Here is a 23,494-nt window from a genome sequence, read left to right as displayed (position 1 = left end):
CAGAATTAAGATCAGAGTGCAGAGACAGAGTGGAAGGTCTCATGCTATCCATTCGAAGTAGGCTGCCGTGGGTTTATTGCCTTCACTTTCCAGAAGTGGCTGCATGACCTTGGCTTCACTAGAAGAGAGATCAAGTCAACCAGCAGGGCTGTAGCTGAAGCAGCAGAGAAAGGATCAGCATGGGTGTGGACCAAGTATGTCCAGAAGGGCAGATAGTCTGACAGTGTATACATATCTTGCAAACCATTCAGTAGTTGCATAGACACCTGAAAAGCAGACTATCTGTTGGATGGAAGTAGCCAACAACTCTGATAGAGGCAGATGCCAAGTTTTTAAGCTCACCAGTGGGAGGTGGTGCTTTAGCACTGCTGGCCCACCGCCTTGAGGGAGTCTTGATCATAAGCGGGCCGAAACTCCTGAGGACAGGTGGCAGATCAACTGATGATCCCACTGGTGATAGCACACGACAGTTAACATCTTAGTCCACGTGTATTTTGTAACTCTTATACTGCAGTACTATTAGTAGTATCTAATTTGTTCTGTATTTTATTTAAATATATAAATTTGTTACTCAGTTTGCCTTTTTTAATACCTTTTAAAAATGTTTCCATGAAATTTCAGCTAATTGCGACAGCTGTTTAATTGGATCAAAATGTACTGGTCCCAATATGTCCCAAGTAAACTGGAATCCACTGTATTTAAAACATATTTATGCTAACACTTTTCTTCACACCAAATTTCAAGATTAAATGGAATAAATCTTTATAACTTTTACCAGTAGACAACTGTCAAATGAAAACACTGCACCAGAGCAATAACTGAATTACATCATGTAAAGAATTTTCTTTCCAGTAGAGTAGCACTTGACTAATACTGCAACATGATGTACAATATTTCAAGGAACACTGAGTTTTCCCTGGCATTTCTGAAATGCTACACCAAAGATTGAGGGAACTAATGAAGAGGCCTGCCTCCAAACAGGTAACGAAAAATCAGAAAAGTCATCATGGATCTCATTCTAGCCCTCCAAGAATTCAGTTACTTGCCTCTTATTTTGTCTATATCATAATAAATGGCACACAATATCTTGAAAAGGTAATGAAAATGATAACATATACAGGCAACACACACAAAATGCTGGAGGAACTCAGCTGAAAAGGCAGCATCTATGCAAAAGAATACAATTGATGTTTTGGGCCGAGACCCTTCATGAGAACTGGAGGAAAAAAAGATAAGGAGTCACAGTAAGAAGGTGGGGGGAGGGGAGGAAGAAACACACGGTGAAACTGGGAGGGGAGAGGGGTGAAGTAAAGAGCTGGGAAGTTGATTGATGAAAGAGATACAGAGCTGGAGAAGGGCGAATCTGATAAGAGAGATCAGAAGGCCATGGAAGAAAGAAAAGGGTGAAGGGAACCAGAGGGAGATGATGGGTAGATAAGGAGATAAGGTAAGAGATGGAAATGGGAATAGGGAATGGTGGTGTGGGGCATTACAGGAAGTTCGAGACATTGATGTTCATGGCATCAGGTCAGAGGCTACCCGAACAGAATATAAGGTATTACTCCTCCAACCTGAGAGTGGTCTCATCGCAGCAGTAGAGGAAGCCACGGACTGACATGTTGGAATGGGAATGGAAATGAGAACTGGAATGAAAATGGGTGGCCACTGGGAAATTGCACTTTTTCTGGTGGACAGAGCATAGGTGCTCAGTGAAGCGGTCTCCCAATCTACATCAGGTCTCATCGATATACAGGAGGCTACACCAGGAGCACAGTATATGACCCCAACAGACTCACAGGTGAAGTGGTGCCTCATCTGGAAGGACTAACTGGGACAGTGAGTGGTAGTGAGGGAGGAGGTGTAGGGGCAGGTGTAGCACTTGTTTTGCTTGCAAGGATAAGTGCCAGGAGGCGATCAGTGGGGAGGGATGAATGGACAAGGGAGCCGCGTAGGGTATTATCCCTGCAGAAAGGAGAAAGTTAGGGGAAGGGAAAAATGTGCTTGGTGGTGGAATCCCATTGGAGATGGCAGAAATTATGGCGAATTATGTGCTGGACATATGGTGGGGTGGTTGGTGAGAACAAGAGGCACTCTATCCCTGGTGGGAGGATGGGATGAGGGCAGATGTGTGCAAAACAGAAGAGAATGAAAATCCTCATCCTGAGAGCAGATGCAGCGGAGACAAAGGAACTGAGAGAAGCAGATGGTATTTTTACAAGTAACAGGGTGGGAAGAGATACAGTCCAGGTAGCTGTAAGAGTCAGTGGGTTTATAGTAGACATCAGCGGATAAGCTGTCTCCAGAGACAGAGAAATCGAGAAAGGGGAGGGAGGTATCAGAAATAGACCAAGTAAATTTAAGGGCAGGGTGGAGGTTGGAGGCAAAGTTGGTGAAGTCGACGAGCTCCACATGGGTGCAGGAAGCAGCGCCAATGCAGTTGTCAATATAGAATAGGGAAGGTTGGGGAGTGACACCAGTGTAGGCTTGGAATGCCATCCCCTTCTCTCAATTCCTCCATCTCTGCCGTATCCACTCTCAGGGTGAGGCTTTTCATTCCAGAACTAAGAAAGGGGCTTCCCTTCCTCCACCATTAATGCTGCCCTCAACTGCATCTCTTCCATTTCATGCACATCTGCCCTCACCCCATCCCCCTGCCTCCCCACGGGGAAGAGTTCCTCTTATCCTCTCCTACAACCCCACCAAGTCCAGCACATAATTCTCTGTAACTTCCACTATCTCCGATGGGATCTCACCACCAAGTACATCTTTCCCTCCCACCCACTTCCTGCTTTCCGCAGGGATGCTCCCTACACGACACCCTTGTCCATCTGTCCCTCCCCACTGATCTCCCTTCTAGCACTTATCCTGGAAAGCAAAATAAGTGCTATACCTTCCCCTACACCTCCTCCCTCACTGCAATTCAAAGCTCCAAGCAGTCCTTCCAGGTGAGGCAACACTTAACCTGTGAGTCTGTTGGGGTCATCTACTGCATCCAGTGCTCCCAGTGTGGCCACCTACATATCAGTGAGACCCAAAGTAGATTGGGAGACTGCTTCATCACTAGAAAAAGTGGGATCTCCCAGTGGCCACCATTTTAATTCCAATTCCATCATGTCAGTCCATGGCCTCCTCTGCTGTCACGATGAGGCCACACTCAGGCTGGAGGAGCAACACCTTATATTCTGTCTGGGTAGCCTCCAACCTGATGGCATGAATATTGATTTTTCAAACTTCTGGTAATGTGCCACCCCCTCACCATTCCCCATTCCCACTTTCCTCTCTCACTTTATCACCTTACCTGCTATCACCTCCCTCAAGTGCTCCTCCCCCTTTCCTTTCTTCCACGGCCTTCTGTCCTCTCCTATCAGATTCCTCCTTCTCCAGCCCTGTATCTCATTCGCCAATCAACTTACTAGCTCTTTACTTCCCCCTTCCCCCTCCCAGTTTCACCTATCAACCTTGTGTTTCTTCCTCCCTTCCCCGCAACTTCTTACTCTGATTCCTCATCCTTTTTTCTGCAGTCCTGATGAAGAGTCTCGGCCTGAAACGTCCACTGTATACTTTTCCATAGATGCTGCCTGGCCTGCTTAGTTCCTGCAGCATTTTGTGTGTGTGTTGCTTGGATTTCCAGCATCTGCAGATTTTCTCTCGTTTAAGATAATGAATACAATATTACCTCGGTAAAGAAACTTAAACTAGAAATATTCCACACTAAACATGAGATTAAAATATTAGGAATCTGAAATATAATTTAACAAAATAAAAGCAAGACAGAATTATTTATCTTCAAGTCAGAATAGAATGCAGATCTACAGTATACAGGTGTCCCCTGCTTTTCGAATGTTCGCTTTACGAAACCTCACTGTTACGAAAGACCTACATTAGTACCCTGTTTTCGCTTTCAGAAGGTGTTTTCACTGTTATGAAAAAAAAGCAGCGCGCAATAAAAAATTCAGCGTGCGCCCCGAGCAGCCGCTCTCCCCTGGATTTGGAACGGCATTCTCACCGGTATTGCTTAAACACGTGCCTGTGAGCAGCCGTCAGCAAGATGAGTTCTATGGTGTCGGAAAAGCCTAAAAGAGCTCGTAAGGGTGTTACACTTAGCGTAAAACTAGACATAATTAAGCGTTTCGATCGTGGTGCACTAAGTAAGGACTAAGTGAGTTTGGCTTGTGGAAGCTGACGAAGATGACGTTGAAGAGGTTTTGGCATCCCATGACCAAGAACTGATGGATGAAGAGCTGATGCAACTGGAAGAGGAAAGGATAACAATCGAAACCGAATGCAGTAGCGAAAGTGAAGCAACTACATGAGATTTTCACTGCAATGATAAAGTACGACTTCAATTTTGAAAGGGTACGTAGGTTTAGAGGATATTTGCAAGATGGTTTGAGTCCTTACAAAGAACTTTATGATAGAAAAATGCGCAAGGCTCAGCAGTCAAGCAAGCCTTCCACATCAGCCACAGTAGACAACGAACCTCGAGCTTCGACATCGAGACGGGCAGTCATAGGAGAAGATGAGCCGCCTGCTCTAATGGAAACAGACGACGAGATGACACCCCAGTGTCCCACCACCCCAACCCCCAGGCCGCAGACAGATACTGTACTGATTCGCGGAGAATGCAGCAGTAGCCGGGAGGCACACAGCACATCTTTAAGAAAAAAGCCGAAATAAACATGCTAATTAATTAGGTGCCGCCCGACACATAATTGTCGGCCCAGATCATAGACGACGCAGTTGGAAATCGGCACTGATCTGGGCCGACAATTACGTGCCGGGCGGCACCTAATTAATTAGCATGTTTATTTCGGCTTTTTTCTTAAAGATGTGCTGTGTGCCTCCCGGCTACCGCTGCACCCCTGCGTGCCTCGCGACAATGTATCAGTCAGCGGCCTGGAGGGTGGGGGCCACTGCACCACCCAACCTGCGACAACTCAGTCTAACACACCACCATCAGTGTGCTCTGCGCTGTCTTCCCAATTCCAGTAAGTGATACTACACTGGACATACATTATTTCTACTTTATATAGGCTGTGTATTCTTACCTGTTATTTGGTATGATTTGACAGCTTCATAGCTTAAAGGTTACTGGAGAGCGCTTGCGCCATGTTTTTGCCAACAGCGCTTGCATGAGATTTTCTGCTGATGGCGCTTGTGTGAGATTTCCATACGGAGAACAGTGCAGTAATGATTGTGGAAAAGTATTTCTACTTTATATAGGCTGTGTATTTATCATATCATTCCTGCTGTTACTATATGTTACTGTTATTTTAGGTTTTACGTGTTATTTGGCATGATTTGGTAGGTTATTTTTGGGTCTGCGAACGCTCACAAAATTTTCCCGTATAAATAAGTGGTAATTGCTTCTTCGCTTTACAATATTTCGGCTTACGAACCGTTTCATAGGAATGCTCTACCTTCGGATGGCGGGGGAAACCTGTATAAGTATTTCAAGGCTGAATGGTATTATAATATTCAGAATCCAAACTTTATTTAAATCATTTAGTTGTCTGCAGACTGCATTTTTTTTTAAAAAAGTACAATTTTACCTGACAACTTGATATAATAACATTGCAGATATTTGGCAAATGGAGAGAATCTGAAATTGGGGGGTTATTGGAAGGGCATTTTGCTTCAACTGAATCCATGTATTTCTAAGTCTGTTTTCTCTGCTTAAAATTAAATATTTATTTCTTGTAACTACTCACAAGCATGGAGTTTTACAACTACACCCAAACATACCAGCAATAACGTTCTTTACTTTCAAAATCAATCTGCAAAGACTTGCATGCAAGTGTTGTTAAGAACTTGCAACTGTTTATTTGATACCTAATATTTTCATTGCAGTGGATCAAAATTCAACATTGTCTGTCCCTGAATATTTATCTCAATGTTTCCATAATTGCTCAAATTCAAAGAAAAAGAAACACTAAGTTGAAGTTAATAAAAATACACCATTAACAAAATTTATGGCAAATTTTAATTAAAATTTTAAAATTAAATGCAGCTGTAGAAAAATGCTAAGAGCATCACACAGCATGGTTTTGCATTATGGTTCAGTTATTTTGCAAACTCATTTAAAAAATTAGTAATGTAACTTTCCCCATCCCTTACTCCCTTACACCTCTAACAAAATTTCACAATTACAGTTGCAACTGTGTTGTGTATGATATAAATATTTCCCTGTAAACCAGCTTGGATACAATATGTACTGGTGTTATAGCACTAGTTATTCACATGGGAAGCTAACACAAGTCTTGTTTTTCAGGTGGATTAAAGGATCCTTTAGCATTAATTATAGAATACGTATCATCATACTGCAGTTACCTTATATCAGCTAAAACAAATTAAATCAAGTTATTTGTGAATTTGTTGGCAGATTGGTTCAGTCCTTTTCCGTATAATATCTCATACTTTAAAGTAACGCATTGTTTCTGCATTCTAATATGAAAGGCACCATATAAATGTTAATTTCATAGTATTACCAGCAGCTGCACTGTGGCTTTCCAAGGCAAATATACTTTAAAGTTTCAATATTTTCTAGGATATTTCCAGCAATAACTCTTTAGGCCTAAAATTATTTAAAATATATTTGCAACGATTTGATTGGTTCCTTCTTTCCTAATAGTAGATTTGCTTGCATTTTTAGTTGCATCTTAATTGTATTTGTAGAAAAAAAGTTATGGCAAATGATATCTTTTACTTTAACTTTGCTTGATCAGTAGAAGCATCCACTAAAAACACCTTTAATAAATTAATATACAGTATTGTTTACACTTATCAGCTTTTCCCATTTCTTTCATAATATCCTGTATACAGAACAGTTTCTTCATAGCACTTGTGAAGTATTTCACAGTACTTGTTACTCTTGTCTTGTTGACTGGTTGCATCACCATCTGGTGTGAGGGGGTTACTGCACAGGATCGAAGTAAGTTGCAGAGAGTTGTAAAATTATTCAGCTCCATCATGTGTCCTAGACTCTAGTAACTAAGACATCTTCAAGGAGCGCTGCCTCAGAAAAGCAGCTTCCATCATCAAGGAACCCCCCCCCCCCCGCCCCACCAACCCAGGCCATGCCCTCTTCTTATTATTACCATTACGAAGGAGGTACAAAAGCCTGAAGGCACACACTCCACAATTCAGGAACAGCTTCTTCTCCTCTCCCATCTGATTTCTGAATGGACATTGCACCCATGAACACTACCTCCCAACTTTTTAAAATTTCTGTTATTGCACTCCTTATCTTAATTTATCTTAATTTAACAATTTAATACATATACATATTATATATTTACTGTAATTCAGTCTTTTTCTATATCTATCATGTCTTGCATTGTACTTGCCACAGGTTAACAAATTTCACTACATATGCCAGTCATATTAAACCTGATTCTGATTGGACTCTTGGATAAACAATGTCTACTGTGTTCACCAGCAGCATACGCTGCAATCAAAACAAAATAAGATATTGAATAAATGATGACTTAGCACTGTTGTCTTTAAAGAATATTCACATCTTGAGCCACAAGTCACTGCACCATGAAATCCTGAGGTCAAGCAGGGTCAATAAGGGTATTTCGCTATTATTTTTAATAAAGTTCACAAAGTCTGAAAACTGTTAATAGCAATTGTTTTACCTACATAAGAGAAGAATTGGAACAGGAAAAGAGGGAAAGTGCAATTCGTTTTTCTACTCCTTGTATAACAATTTGCTACATTGCAATATAAATATTTGCATCCCAACTATAGTGCAACATAGTATTAATTTCCTGTTCTCAATTGCATGAAATGAAAAGCAAAGCATTTGATTCTTTAAAAAAAAAACTGACAGAAACTTGCTATGGATTGCATTTACTGTGAAAATTGATGCAGTCAACAAACACACAGAATCATCCAATACATAAATCAAGGTTGATACACTGTCAAAAACTTAGTTTAAAATTTTCAGTATTTAGTTTAAATTAATTACATAGAATACAATACAAATTTAATCATTTTACAACCAGGACTATAATCCTTGCAACACATTCAAGATCCAAGAGATTAATTGACTTTTTCTTTTGAAGAGAAGTCGTTATGCCAGGATTCTACCAGCACATCTGTCCCACCAGGAGCCCAAAACTCCATTGATCATTGCCATACAACCGAAGATGCCTACTGAGCTTTGATCAGAAAGAAATGGATATTTCATCACCAAGCCTAACACCTGGTACTCCTAAACTTACAGTCATAGTTGCAGACATTGAATCAGTCTTCTGGAGGTTAACCCCATGGAAAGCCTCGGGCCAGATGGTGTCAGTGGCCATGTCCTGAGGTCCTAAGCAGATCAGCCGGCAGAAGTATTTGCAGACATTTTTAACGTCTCCCTGCTTCAGCGGTTTGCTCTTGCTTTGACAAGACCACTATCATCCTGGTAGCCAAGAAATAAAGGTAACATGCCTTAACCACTACCACCTAGTGGCTCTGACATCTGCCATCATGAAGTGCTTCATCATGGCATACATCAACTTCAACATTCCAGACAATCTTGACCCACTACAATTTGCATACTACCAAAACAAGTCTAGGGCAAATGCCATCTCCCTGACCATACACTCAACTCTGGAGCATCTAGACAGTAAAGACATCTACATTAGACTATTACAACAGGAATTCTGCAGATGCTGGAAATTCAAGCAACACACAACAAAGTTGCTGGTCGAAGGGTCTGACGAAGACCTGACGAAGGGTCTCGGCCTGAAACGTCGACTGTACCTCTTCCTAGAGATGCTGCCTGGCCTGCTGCGTTCACCAGCAACTTTGATGTGTGTTACATTAGACTATTGTTTATTTACTACAGCTCTGCCTGCAATACTATAATTCTAAGCAAACTCAACATCCAATTCCAGACTAAGTCAATACCTGTCTTTGCAACTGGACTCATGGCGTCCTGACCAACAGACCACAATTGGTAAAGATAGGAAGCAACATTATTCTAAACACTGGTGCTCCACAAGGTTGCATCTTAAGACTCTTACTTCATTCCCAGTACAATCATGACCGCATAGTCAGATTCTGCTCGAACTCCATCCACAACTTAGTAGATGATAATAATGTAGTAGGTGTAGTACATCAAATTATGATGGATCGGAGATAGAGAACTTAGTGACATGTCATGACAACAACCTTTCCTTCAATGTCAACAAAAGAGCTAGTCATTTCCTCCAGGAAGGGGAAAGGTGCACATGCTCCTGTTTACAACTGTGCCGAGGTTGACAGGTTCAAGTTCCAAGGAGTGAACATCATGCCTGTCATGTTCCAACCATGATGATGTCACTGCCGAGAAAGCTCACAAAGACCCCTACTTCCTCCGGAGGTTAAAGATATTTGGCATGTCCCAGTTGACTATTACCAATTTTTAAATCAATAGAAGTCATTCTATCTGGATGCATAAGAGCTTGGTATGTGACTGCAAGAAATTGTAGCGTTAAGGACAAATCTCAGAAACCTGCCTCCCCCATATGAACTGTGTCTATACTTCTTGCTGCCTCAGTAAAGTAGCTAACATAATCAAAGACCCCACCCACCCGAACATTCTCACTTCTCCTCTCTCCTTTCAAGCAGAAGATACAAAATCCTGAAAGCATGTACTGCTCAAGGGCGGCTTCTATTGTGACTTCTGAACAGACCTATTGTATGATAAGGTGGGCTCTTGTCCTCACAATCTACCTTGTTATGATTTTGCATTTTATTATATATCTGCACTGCACTTCATTCTATCTGGTTTCTTGTTTTAACTTGTTTTACCTCAATGCACTAAGTAATAATCTGATCTATATGAACATGATGAAAGACAAGCTTTTCACTGTATCTTGGTAAATGTACTTCTGTAGAATCAACATGCTGGGCCAGGCAAGACAAATTAGCTGGATCCTCTTCTACTAATTTATCAGCAAAAGACAGTAACGTGCAACACTTCTGATATGTTGTCCAGATTTCTGGGACTGAATTGGACATAAATAACCATGTCAATAATTTATAAAACTTCTGCAGGATGATTTTCATGAGGCAGAGACTAGAAATCCCTTCAAAGGGACCAGAATTACAAAACAGCAACTTTCTTTTCTGTCTAACTGTCGATTTATCGGAATGAATTTTGATAGGTAAATAATTTATGCATTAATTTATTTATATCAGCACTTCAACGAAGTGCAAGATCTTTTTCAGCCCAGATTAATCTTGCCCTTTCAAAACATAATCACTGAAGTGTAGTTTAAAAGAATGTGGTGACTTAATCTATATTCCAAAGGGAAACAAAGCATTCCATCATCATCCCTATAAACTCTCCCTAAGCCCCAATTATTAATTCATTCATGCTCCATAAAATAATGACATTTTACTTCTTGTTTTGTTTGAAATCAACTCAAAGCTCATTAACAATTTTGAGTTTCTGTTATGCCTTAACATTAAAAAAGTGAAAGACCAGTTTTACCATTTAGAAACTTTATTTATTTTCTCCAAGTCTGCTAAGTATACAGATACAAAAAAAAAGCGCTTATAGAGATTTTAAAAATGGCATTTACCACAGATCAATACAGTAACACATTACCAACCCAGAAAAGCAGCATGACACCTGGTGTTTGGAGAACTACTGCATTTATAAAGCAGCATAAATTATACATTAATATAGTTTCATGAAACGGTTTCATCCAGAATTCTTCTTTTCACTTTCTAGTCCAAAAACATAGAAAATCTTGTCATAAAAAGAATAACTTCATTGCAGTGGGCAATTTCACAACACCATATGCTGCAAACATAAGTAAAAAAGGCATGCTGCTGAAAGGAGGAATTAAAATTATTGTTTCTGTAGCACAGAAATGCTGTACAGTTAATGCACTGCAAAATTATATTATCACAAAGCAATTGATCTTTATGATGTGTGGTGGGATGGAAATAAACCTGGTTAAGCACCAACATATAAAACACAGACGTGGGGTATAGATGGCCATTTATTGGAAAATGGCTTAGAGCCTTCAGTGATTTCTGAACTGCCAGTTACTAAGGCTTTTTGGACTGTAAGTTGCCAGATAACCAAACTTTTTTGTACTTGAGAATGCTGAATACACCAGATTTTCATCAGAGTACTGCTTCTAACAAGGGTTTAAAGAAAAACAAAATTTAATGATCAAAGAATTCAGTGAAATCGGCCAAAGGTAATCTTTTTCTATGAATATCCAGGAGCAAATAAATTACAATAAAAGATATGAGACTGTAGACAGTGGAATCTGGAAAAATAATCTACTGAAGGAAGTCAGTGGATCAAGCAGTGTGGGTTACTGAAATGTTGGGGTTAATGAACTGTCAACATTTCATGTTAAAACCCTGCATCAGGACTGGGTAGAAGGAGGAGGCAGTGGGAAGTATTCAGGGCAACAAAAAAAGAGGTTCAGTGAGACAGAGGTTCAGTGAGATTAGTGGAACAGAAGGGAGGTGGGGTAGGGAGTAAAAGAAGACAGGCAGATCAATCCAGTGAGTGGAGGGAAAAGGGTGGAGTTGGGAGATGGAAGTAGGTGGATAATAGTTACAGATAGCTAAAGAAAGGAGGCAGGTGAGGGGAGGGAATAGAAAAAGTGAAGACAGCTGGCATCTGGTAAGTAAAAATGATAATGGAAACCAACAAGCAAACAGTGAAGGGCAAATGGAACCAGATTGATGGGTTGGGGACAATGGTTTACCCTGTGGAGGTAATGGGTTGATGAGTCCAGGAGGGGGATGGGAACAACAAAACACGATGGGGAGCTGGAAGAGGGGTATGGAAAAGGAGACTGTAGGAGGATCTGAGGGGGGGGGAAGAGAGGGGGACATGAAAGAAAATAGAGAAGGCGAAGGTTACCTGAAATTGAGAAATTCAGTGTTCATACCTTTGGGTTGTAGATTAGCCAGGTGGAATACGAGGCCTTGTTCCTTCAATTTGTGTTAGGCCTTGGCAGTGGAAAAGCTGAGAATGGACAGGTCAACATGAGAATGGAAAGGGGAATTGAAATATCACACAACTGCGAGTTCAAGATGGCCAATGTGGATAAAGTGCAGATGTTTGGCAAATTGGCTAAAACTTGATTAACCATCATCTATCTAATCAAGCATGGCCTAAATTAACTTTTTTCACTGCATTTGCTGTAACTGCAAACTGGAAAATCTTTGTGCTCCTTCCTCAATCATGATGCCTTAAAAGACAGAGGAACAATATCCATTACAAGTAATACACATAAAATGCTGGAGGAACTCAGCAGACCAGGCAGAATCTATGGAAAAGAGTAAACAGTTGACATTTTGGGCTGAGACCCTTCATCTGGACTTCATCAGGGGTTTCGCCCAAAACGTTGACAGTTTACTCTTTCCCATAGATTCTGCCTGGCCTGCTGAGTTCCTCCCGCATTTTGTATGCATTACTTTGATTTCCAGCATCTGCAGATTTTCTCTTGTTTGTGATCCACTACAAGTATTGCCTTTAGCCAAGTTATTCCAGCAACTTTGGCATCTAACAGCTGTAGAAAAATTCTTGTGTGAGCTGTCCACACCTTGTGAGGCAAAGCCAACCCACATGATTACTACTACAATAGTTTGAATCATCAGCAAAATGATGGAAGATGTCATCAATAGAGAAGCAAATCACCATTTACCCACCTGCTCACTAATGTTTATTTTGGGTTCCATTGAAATTCAACCTTATTTCAAATGACAGTAAAGTGAAAGTGACTTCACAGAATCTAGTGTGGTCAAGGAAGACTGATGAAATTGAAGAAAATAGGAATCAAGAGGAAATCTCCTCCATACCCAGAATCATAGCAGAGACAAAAGGATGTTATTGTAGTTGTTTGTTGTCAATAATGTTCCTTTGCATTCCTTTCTAGGTCCACCCATTTTCACCTGCTGCTCAGTGCCCTGCTGAAATGATAAAGTATGCAAGGTAACCATCTGGTTGACATCTGTCAGTTAAGCAATAGGCAATGACCATCTGAATCGAAAGTGTAATACTACATTTCTGTGACATTTCAATCACCAGCATCAAATCCCCTATTATCAACATTCTAGCAATCGGCACCTACTGGAATCAACCACATAGACTGTGGGCATAACTGCAGGTTAGAGGCAGAGAATCCTGCAACAAATAACAAACTTGACTTCATACCTGCTCACTGATGTTGATTTTGGGTTCTGGTGACACCATCTAACTCCCACTGAAATCACAGTCTTATTTTAAATGAGAGTCAAGTGAAAGTGTATGATGTACCAGTATGATGGAATGCCCTGTTTCTCTGGATGAGTACCAGTACAGAAATAATCAAACATGTTAACCTGGAGACAAAGCTGAATCTTCAAATAACTTGTTTCTATACTACTGATGCCTGAGGCTGTTTTAACATTCTGATAATTATCAAACAGCACATCCATCAGAGATACAAGTAAAAAGATCACCATTAGGATGTTTCCTGAGTATAGTTAATTTTCTGCACCATTACCCAAAGGGGATAATTGTGCCACTGTGCCTGTAGGGTCTCTGACCACAATGATCCCAAAAAAAAACCATGAAGCATGGCTTTTCCTTTTATTATGATGTTACTAAATGACGTATCTGCATTTCAATGATTTGTTATCCACCTGTTGCTCTTGATTGCATTAAGGCCATACTGCAGCATTCTATCTGGATAAATAATTGCTTGGTATGACAACTATTCTGCATGTGACTGCAAAAAATGCAGAGATTTGCAGACACAGCTCAATACATCACAGGAACCAGCCTCCCTTCTATGGACTCTGAATATATTTCTCACTGTCTCAGTAAAGCAGCCAGCATAATCAAAGACGCCACCCATCCCAGATAGTCTCTTTTCTCCCCTCACCCATCAGGCAGAAGATACTAAAGCATGAAAGCGTTTACCACCAGGCTGAAGGACAGCTTTTATTCCATCATTTTCAGACTCTTGAATATCAGACTTCTTGACCTCACAATCCACCTTGTTATGAACTTGCACACACTGTGCTTTTTCAGTAGCCATTACACTTTGTTCTGCATTATTACCTTATTCTACCTCAGTGCATTACATAATAATCTTATCTGTACTAACAGTACGCAAAAGGCAAGCTTTTCAAGATTCAAAATTGTTTAGTCTCCATTTCCAGTGCACAAGTGTAAAGGAGAATGAAATAATTGTTACTCCAAATCCGATGCTTCTTTTGCACAATCATGAAAAAAACACAAGTGTTTTTACATAAGGTGACTCTGACAGTATACTCTTCATTCTCGTAAAGGTGTCTTTTGCCATCCCTATTCTTCTTTTGATGTCCATGTCGCACCTGCCATCGGATGTCACCAGCTTCCTAAGTAGCAAAAGTTCTGTACTTGTTTTAATTAATGTTTTATTAAATAATGTTTTGTTTTAATAAATTTTAATAAATTTGTACCCCGTTTATTCTCAGCCTGCAGATAGTTTCTCCTTCTTTTTGGATATCACCATACATACTGACCAATACTAAACCAGGCATGACAACCCGCCTCAGAGTACTGAAATGTTACATTTATCCAGTTATGTTATATGGCTCAGAATGTTGGACAATATCTAGTAACATGAGGAAACGAATTGAAGCAGCAGAGATGTGGTTTTTGAGGAGGATGCAAAGAATATCATGGATGAAACGAATATCTAACGAGGATGTCATGAACAGAGCAAACACAAAATGAGAAATAACGTATGAGATCATGAAAAGGCAATGTAACTTCATTGGACATGTGATTAGGAAAGAGGAGTTAGAATGTATGGTAATTATGGGAAAGATTGAAGGGAAGAAAGCAAGAGGAAGACAAAGACAAATGATGATGGAGACAGCAGCCAGAGAACTGGAAATGAATATCAATGAATTGATCCACTTGACCTGAAACAGGAGTGTGTGGGTCATGGCAGTCAAAGCTCAAACTGGGCACGGCCCCTGATGATAATGATGATGATGATGACTCTGACAGGAAATTATAAGGTAGTGCTGGTTGGGAGAGATGGTGGTGGGTTGGGTTAGTGGGTAAAGATATTGATCAGCCTTATTATTTAGGAAAAGTAATCATTTTTGAGGCTAGTGGTTCTGGCACTGATGTTATGTAGCCTCCTCCCTGATGGGAGTAAGACAAACAGTCTATGAGCAGAGTGGGTAGGATCCCTCATGATATTGCTGGCCTTTTCCGGTAACTTTCTGTATCTTGGTACATGTGACAATATACCAACACTAATACAATATATAAGTCTTCCTCTCAAAGATCACCAAAATGTTTTTACTAATGGAAAGTAAAAGCTACACATGAGTGCTTTAATTCATCATAGAAACACAAACAAGTACCTGTATTTTCATTTACATTAATAAAAATATATAAATTAAACATTACAAAACTCTAATTTAATATTTTTCTCCCCAACCCTCATGGAATTTCCACATGGAAATAATGCATGTTGAGTTTATGGTACCATAATCACATCACTCTCACAGTGACCAATAGGCAACTTCCTTTATGTAATGGGGAAACAGATATCTATCTACTAATTGCTCACTTTGAGCTCTTGCCCTGGAAACTGGATTTGAGAGAAGGTTTTGCCTAAGAACAATACAGATCTTAGGGCCAGCTGGTGGCACAATGACATCGGCGCCGAACCCGGCAGCGGAGGTTCCCGGGTTCGAAACCAGTTGGGTCCACTCCCGAGTACACTTTCCATCCGTGCCAGGTTGAGTGTCGAGATCGCAACTCAACCTCGTAAAATAAAGGGAAAATACTGCAAAAATATCTGTGTGAGGAGTGGCGAGCCACACTGTCTCTCTCTCTCTCTCTCTCTCGTTCTGCGCCTTGTATAAAAAGCCACAAAAAAAACATCATCACGGACGCACGCACACGCAGACACACAAACACGCACAGACTCGCACGCATGCAGACACATGCCAAAAAAAAAGAACAATATAGATTTTAAACTTCATATTGACACTAGTGTGACCAAGCATGCAACTGCGTGCAAATCATACGAGAGAGATAATATAACAGTTGCAAATGCCTCTTGGCCTCTGAAACAATTAATGGAAAACAGCTACTTACTCCTAAGGGCTCTGGTCAAGTACAGTGTCATGTCTCTGTTCCAGCACAGAATTTACCCCGTAGGAGAAAAAAATATCACAAACTCAAGTTAACAGAACTTTAATGGGTTCCATACAAGATTCCACAGAAGTATGACGATGTAAAATAACCAGCTTGGCCACTGTAGATCCAGTAATCTGAATCATCAGCTTCAATACCCCTGAAGCATCAACGGTGGCTGATATATAGAAACATGAACCACCTCCAGAACACAGATGATGCTATCTAGCTCCTCACAGCCATATGAGATACTATATATGGAATAGACAAGGCATCTAGCACTTCACTGTCCATCCCCACGAGCCTTCTCGTGTGGTTGTCATCTGATTCCTCCAGAACAGTAATATGGTGTGGCAACTCTCCATTGTGGCAACCCAAGTATTTTTTTCATGGTGAGCCTGCAATGATAAAGGGAAAAGCAATTGTATGGAAATACTGTGTGCACAGTTCCTTCATGGAAAGTGCCCAGCATTTATTTTAGTCAGCTTACTTAAATAAAAAGAGGGAGACGTGTGAAAAAGATGTCTGCTTTCAACCAGGATATTGAGCCTGCAGTCGTGGTCACCCCATAATAGGAAGGGTACGGAGAATGTGGATAGAGTGCTGAAATGGTTCACCAGGATGCTACCTGGATTAGAGGGTATGAACTGTCTGAATCAGTTGGACAAAGTTGGATTGTCCTCCTGGAGCAATGGAGGCTGAGGAGAGACCTGACAGAGTTCTTTGGAATTATGAGACGCATACATAGGATAGAAAGTCAGAATCTTTGCCCCAGGGTAGATACTAGAGGGCATGCTTTTCAGTTAGGGGAGAAGGTTTATAGGCAAAGTGAGGGGCAAGTTTTAAAAAAACACACCTGGAATAGGCTGCTGGGTGTAGCAGTAGAAGCAAGCAGTTTGGGGGAGATTAAGAGGTTTTTAGATAGAAAGGGGGCTACAGATGATACACAGGAGGAGGGTGATGTCAGGTATGAATTGGCTTCCTCCATGTTTGCTCTATTTGCAAGTTTATTTTCGGTAATTGATGTACACAGCCAAATGCTCACCAAAGACTTTCAAACTTAAGTCATTTAACTATTGTTCCTTCTCATTCTTTTCTTCCAAGATGAACAATTGGACATCTTTCCCTCACAAAATGTGTGGCCTTTGACAAGGTACTGCACATGAGGCTGCTAAGTAAGAAAAAAGCCCATGGTATTACAGAATTGGCTGATTGGCAGGAGGCAAAGAGTGGATATAAAGGGAGCCTTTTCTGATTGGCTGCCCATGACAAGTGGTGTTCAACAGGGATCGGTGTTAGGACCGCTTCTTTTTACGTTGTATGTCAATAATTTGGATGATGGAATTGATGGCTTTGTGGCTAAGTTTGTGAACAATACAAACATGGGTAGAGGGATTGGTAGTTGTTGAGGAAGCCAGAAGGTTGCAAAAGGACTTAGATGAGGAAATTGGACAAAGAAGTGACAGATGGATTACAGTGTCAGGAAGTGTATGCTCATGTAGGAGTAAAAGCATAGACTATTTTCTAAATGGGGAGAAAATGCAAAAATTTGAGGTGCAAAGGGACTTGGGAGTTCTCGTGCAGGATTTCCTAAAGGTTAACTTGAAGATTGGGTCAGTGGTGAGGAAGGCAAATATAATGTTAGCATTCATTTAAAGAGGACTAGAATATAAAAACAAGGATGTAATGCAAAGGCTTTATAAGGCACCGGTGAGACTCACTCAGAGTATTGTGAGCAGTTTTGGGCCCTTTATCTAAGAAAGGATGTACTGACACTGGAGAGGGTTCATGAAAATGATTCCGGGAATGGAAGGCTTATCATATTAGAAGTGAGTGATAGCTCTGGGACTATACTCGATGGACTTAAGAAGAAAGAGGGAACATCTCATTGAAACCTATTGAATGTTGAAAGGCCTAGATAGAGTTTACGTTTCCTATAGTGGGGGAGTCTAGGACCGGAAGGCACAACCTCAAAATAGAGGGATGTTCATTTAGAATGGAGATGAGGAAGCCAGAGGGTGGTGAATCGGTGGAATTCATTGCCACTTACAGCTGTGGAGACCAGGTCATTGGGTGTATTTAAGGCAGAGATTGATCGATTCTTGATAAGTCAGGGCATGAAAGGTTATGGGGAGAAGGCATGAAAATGGGGTTGACAAGGAAACAGATCAACAATGTTCAAATGGCTGTGCAGACTCAATGAGCAGAGTGGCCCAATTCTGCTCCTTTGTTTTATGGTCTAAAATGTTCCATTTACCATACTGTTGCCCATTCACTTATCTTTCTATTTCCCCCCAACCTAAGTTTCTTCTGCTTTCCCCTGAGATAACAATAAGCAAACTTGGATAAAGTTAAGCCCCTTATCCACACCATTAATACATACAGTAGTAGATTATGAACTTCTAATTAGTTCTCCACTTGGCTTGGCTAGTAGCTATGATGCAGTGTAAATATTCAACAAGGAGAGGAGCCAAATATCAACTTGAAGAATGAATAGGGTTTTATGATTTATATTCAACACAAAGAATGCCACCACAAACATGAACACAAAAATATGATGCTAAATATGACAAACGTGTTTAAGAGCTTCTTATGAAGCTATGCAAATACACAGAGTATGGGAGGATTATGGACTTATTTTAGTTAGGCTTTTAATTACTAGTTTAATTAAATTGGTACAATATCTAAGGGCCAAAAGGTCTGTTCCTGTGCTGTCCTGTTCTATGCTCTAGGAATATAGTCTATTAGTACTTCCAATTGTGACTTTCAGTGGACATAAATAAAACTCACTTAGCTCTTTATTGAAGACAAACAGAGCAGTTATTCATGGTATCTAGGTCAATATTCATCACTCAATTGACATAATTAAAATTGAGTTAGCTTTTCCATATTGCTGTTTATGGAATATTCAGCTATTTTTAAAACCTTCATTGTAATTTGTACTCAATAGTTCTAAAGCACTTGGGTGCCATGAAGAAAACTTTATAAGGAATTAAGAAAAAGATCAAAATCCATGGATATTTAAGCAACACCATTGGCCATGTAACCACCAGGCAACACACAGTAGATTTTGTATGGAGATTGGAACAGAACGGCAGGATGGGAGATGTTTTGGAGAGCAAATGAGGAATAAAATAAACATGTTTCTAAGATGTATTCCATTTTTTATTGTTTCAGATAAACTACAGTGGATTCCAGTTAACTGACACATTGGGACCAACATACTTTGGCCTAATTAAGCAGCTGTCCCAATTAGCCCACGTTTCATGGAAACAGTTAAAAAGGTGTAAAAAAAAGATGAACTACCATATAATTGAGTAACAAATGACATATTTAAATAACATACAGAACAAATGAATGCACTACGAATTGCTACAGTATAAATTGCCACAGTACTATAAAACGGTGTATTAGTTCCTAATAGTTATCGACAGAGGAATGCAACCAGTTTACATTGCCATGTTCATTTGATTAACTGTAAATGAATAAAATCAGTGCAGATACCTAATGCAGATAAAAGACTGCCTTTATACAATGCTTTAGATAATTGCATTCTCCAAAAATTCATTTTCATTGTAACATTCAAGATGATTGGTGATACCTTCAAATTCTTCGTAGTTCTCAGTTTGCTGAAGTAGTGAAATTGCTTCATTTTCACCCCTGGTCACTTCTAGCGTTTCCAAGTCTGAACGCTTGAAACTGTAGTAAGTAACACCGTTCTGAATTGTCTTGCTGCTTATTTCTCACCAACTATCAATGGTTAAAAAAATCACTGACTTTTGATCATAAACACACGCAACTGATGCTATTTAAAACCTGTTTGCTCTAAAAGCTGATTTATACTTGTGCGTCAAATGGACTCCATAACCTACGCAAGTGGCCTACGCGCGTTGTGAGCATTTATACTTGTGCATTGGTGTGTCTGCATCACTCTGCAATTTGGGCACATCGCGCATGCGAACACACCCGCCCGTGCAAGGCTTCATGGTCATGGTAGTCTTACTCGGGGTAAACAAGTTTAAAGCAAGAGTTTTTTTTCATACAAGTGAAATGTTTCCTCCATAATTTCGGAGGTCTGTAAAGCTTTATGTGAAGCATTGCAGCCACAGTAACTTCCCTGCCCTTCAGCCCAATGGGAAGTTATTGCAATGTAGGAGGAAATACGATGCTACCAAGCAGACCAATCACAGTTGTTGCGGTCTACATTGCTGCGACGCGTAGTTACATTTTGGGAGAGGAGCACGTCAGGCTACGGCGTAGGGATCCGCATAGGCTCTGCGTAGGGTTAGTGGCGATGCCATACCTATGGTGTCAATTTGATGCAGAAGTATAAATCAGCCTTAACTACAGTGTAGTGTCTAAGGGCCACACAAGTGCTCACGATTGGTGCTAGTTAGAAACTGTTCGGCAACAGTCTCCTGCCCCAATTAAGTGGCACAGAGTCCCAAATAAACACATGGAATCCCAGCTATTTTCTTGATTAATTTTTGTCTTTTAATCATTGTCTCAAACCTGCAGCTGCCCCAATTAACTGATGGCCCAATTAACCTGATTCTACTGTATTTGGGATAAAATAATTATCTCTAATCTAAACAATATCAATTTAAAATGGTATTACTTTGAACAATAATTCCTAGAACCACCACCTGAACAATAACTTTCCATTTCAGCAACTAGGTATATATGTTTAAAATTTTTGACCCTATTCTCTAGCTGAAAATTTATTATACAGGTGAAGTAGCATAGCGGTTATGTTACTAAATTAGGCACCCAGCGGCCCACCCTTGTAATCAGAAATTTGAGATCAAATCACAACAGGGCAAATTCAGTTCCGCTAATTACATGCTGAACGAAATGGTGGTATCAGTAACACTGACCTATAACTACCACATACCTATACAGGAATTCCTGCATTAACAAATTTGCAGTATAATGCCATTATTTTTTTTTACTGTACATGTCATCAATATGTAAATCTATTTTTCACTGGAAGACCACAGTACATCGACAACAATACATCATATTAAATTACTCAATGCATTTCATCCAGCCTTTCTGATTTACAAAGTTTGGTTTAAAACTTCTTTCGCAGGAAAAAATTTTTCATAAACTAAGTGAAGCTTCTAATTGTTTACTAATATTCACTGAGAAACAAAATCAATCTGTCTAAACTCCATTGACTCACAGCAAAGTGGTTACTTAGTTATTCCAATCTGCAGCAATTCATGGCCAATTACAGCTGACTACTAAATGCTGTGGTTGCCACAGACATTCATAAAGGTATGATTTATAAGAGTCTGTTAGAAAGTGATGTAGTAAAAATATTTTAAGTGAAATCAATTTAGAGTCATAGAAAAGTACAGCACAGAAACAGGCCCTTCAGCCCATCTAGTCCATGCCAAAACCATTTAAATTGTCTGCTCCCATCGACCTGCACCTGGATCGTAGCCCTCCATACCCTTACCATCCACATACCAATCCAAACTTCCCTTAAACATTGCAATCAACTTGTGCTGGCAGCTTATTCCACACTCTCACGACCTTCTGAGTGAAGAAGTTTCCCCTCATGTTTCCTTAAACTTTTCACCTTTCACCCTTAACCCATGGCCCCTGGTTGTAATCCCACCTAAATTAAGTGGAAAAAGCCTGCTTGCATTTACCTTATCTATACCCCTCATAATTTTGTATACCTCTATCAAATCCCCTCTCAATCTTGTGTGTGTTCACATTTTATTGTCTCATTTTCTAAATTTAAAATACATTGAAAAAGGATTTTTGAGTTAATCTACAAAACATTGTGCATCATTTGAAACCAAAAGAAAAATTCTAAAACCTGTCAACGATTTACAAAAAATTAAAAATCAAAATTGTGAGGGAGTGAAAGTATTCATCCCTTTTGTAATTACAACACTCACTCAATATATTACCTTACCAACTCACCCAACTTGTTGATCTAGAAAATTGGAGGATTACTTGTTTTCAATGTATTCACAAGAATAAATACCCCTCTCTCTGTTAAGTCCAACAGTGTGGTAGATTTTCAACAGACCAAACCAAAATGAAGACAAAAGAGCATTCAAAACAAGTCAGGGAAATGATAATCGAGAAGCACAGATTTGGGGTACGATACAAGACCATCTCAAAGTCATCTCGGAGCTCAGTGCAGTTCATAATGAAAAAGTGGAAAAAATATAAAACCACGGCCATATTGCCTAGGTCAAGCTGCCCCTCTACATTTAGTCGCTGAAGAATGGCACTTGTAAGAGAGGCTGCTGTGATGTCACTCTGAGCGAGTTGCAGAAGTCAATGGCTGCAACCGGAGATGAAATTCATGACTCCATCTAAGGCCCTGCACTAAAAGAGTATTTATAGAAGAGTGGTAAGGAAGAAAACTGAGCAAAACAAAAACATATCCTTGCCCATAAAGACTTTTCAAAGTGTCACTTGAAGTAACTGTAAAGATGTGAAAGAAGGTCTTGCAGTTGGATGAGACTAAAGTGGAACTTTTTGGCCTCAACACTAAGTGGTGCATGTGGCATAAATCTAATACTATGCATTAGCCAAGTAACACCATCCCTACTGTAAAGTAAGGTGAAGGTAGCATCATACTAGTAATGAGGATGCTTTTCAATAGCAGGGACTGGAAAGCTGGTCAGGATTGATGGGAAGATGAATGCTGCTAAATACAGTGCGATCCTGGATAAAAACCTGTTAGCCTCTGCAAGAAAACTTAAAGTGGGCAAGGAGTGTGTCTTTCAGCAGGACAACAACCCAAAGCACACTGTGGGAGTAACCATGGAGTGACTTCAGATGAAGAAAATTCATGTCCTGAGTGGCCCAGAGTCCTAACCTTAACCCGAATGAACTTCTCTGGCAAGACCTCAAGATTGCTGTCCATCGCCATTCCCCAACTACCCTGGCACAGCTTGAATAATTTTGCAGGGAGGAATGGGCAAATCTTAGGCCATCACATTGTGCAAAGCTAATAGAGACTTATCCAAAAAGACTTTTGGCTGTAATAACTGCGAGACGTGGAACCAAGGGGGATAAATATGTTTGAACTGCTGATATTTCAGTTTTTGAATTTTTAGTTTCTCATACTTTAAATTTCTCCCATTTTTTTAGGTTTTTCTGTGAAAAAAAGTACATGATTCACAAATAAAAATTCTCAGTTAAATTGATCAAAACACCTGGTTGTAATATTCATTTATGCGAACAAGGTGTTGGGAGCCAAATACTTTTACAAGGCACTGTAATTACTTTATCATGGTTCAATTTGTTCAGGAAGTTGGAAATCCCCAGTGTTCTGTTTAAATAAATTTTACTCACTCAGTTTGACAAAAGTTG

General features: G+C 40.1%; 1 protein-coding gene across 2 annotated transcripts in view; it reads right to left on the bottom strand.

Moving 5' to 3' along the window:
- Nucleotides 1-23,494, bottom strand: part of prkcz (protein kinase C, zeta) — a 395,150-nt gene that overhangs the window by 242,146 nt on the left and 129,510 nt on the right. The window lies entirely within an intron of this gene.

This window comes from Mobula hypostoma, chromosome 25 (genome assembly GCF_963921235.1).
Source record: "Mobula hypostoma chromosome 25, sMobHyp1.1, whole genome shotgun sequence".
Taxonomy (NCBI): Eukaryota; Metazoa; Chordata; class Chondrichthyes; order Myliobatiformes; family Myliobatidae; genus Mobula; species Mobula hypostoma.
The sequence above is the reverse complement of the archived record's forward strand: the minus strand, read 5'-3'. Positions and strand labels throughout refer to the sequence as shown.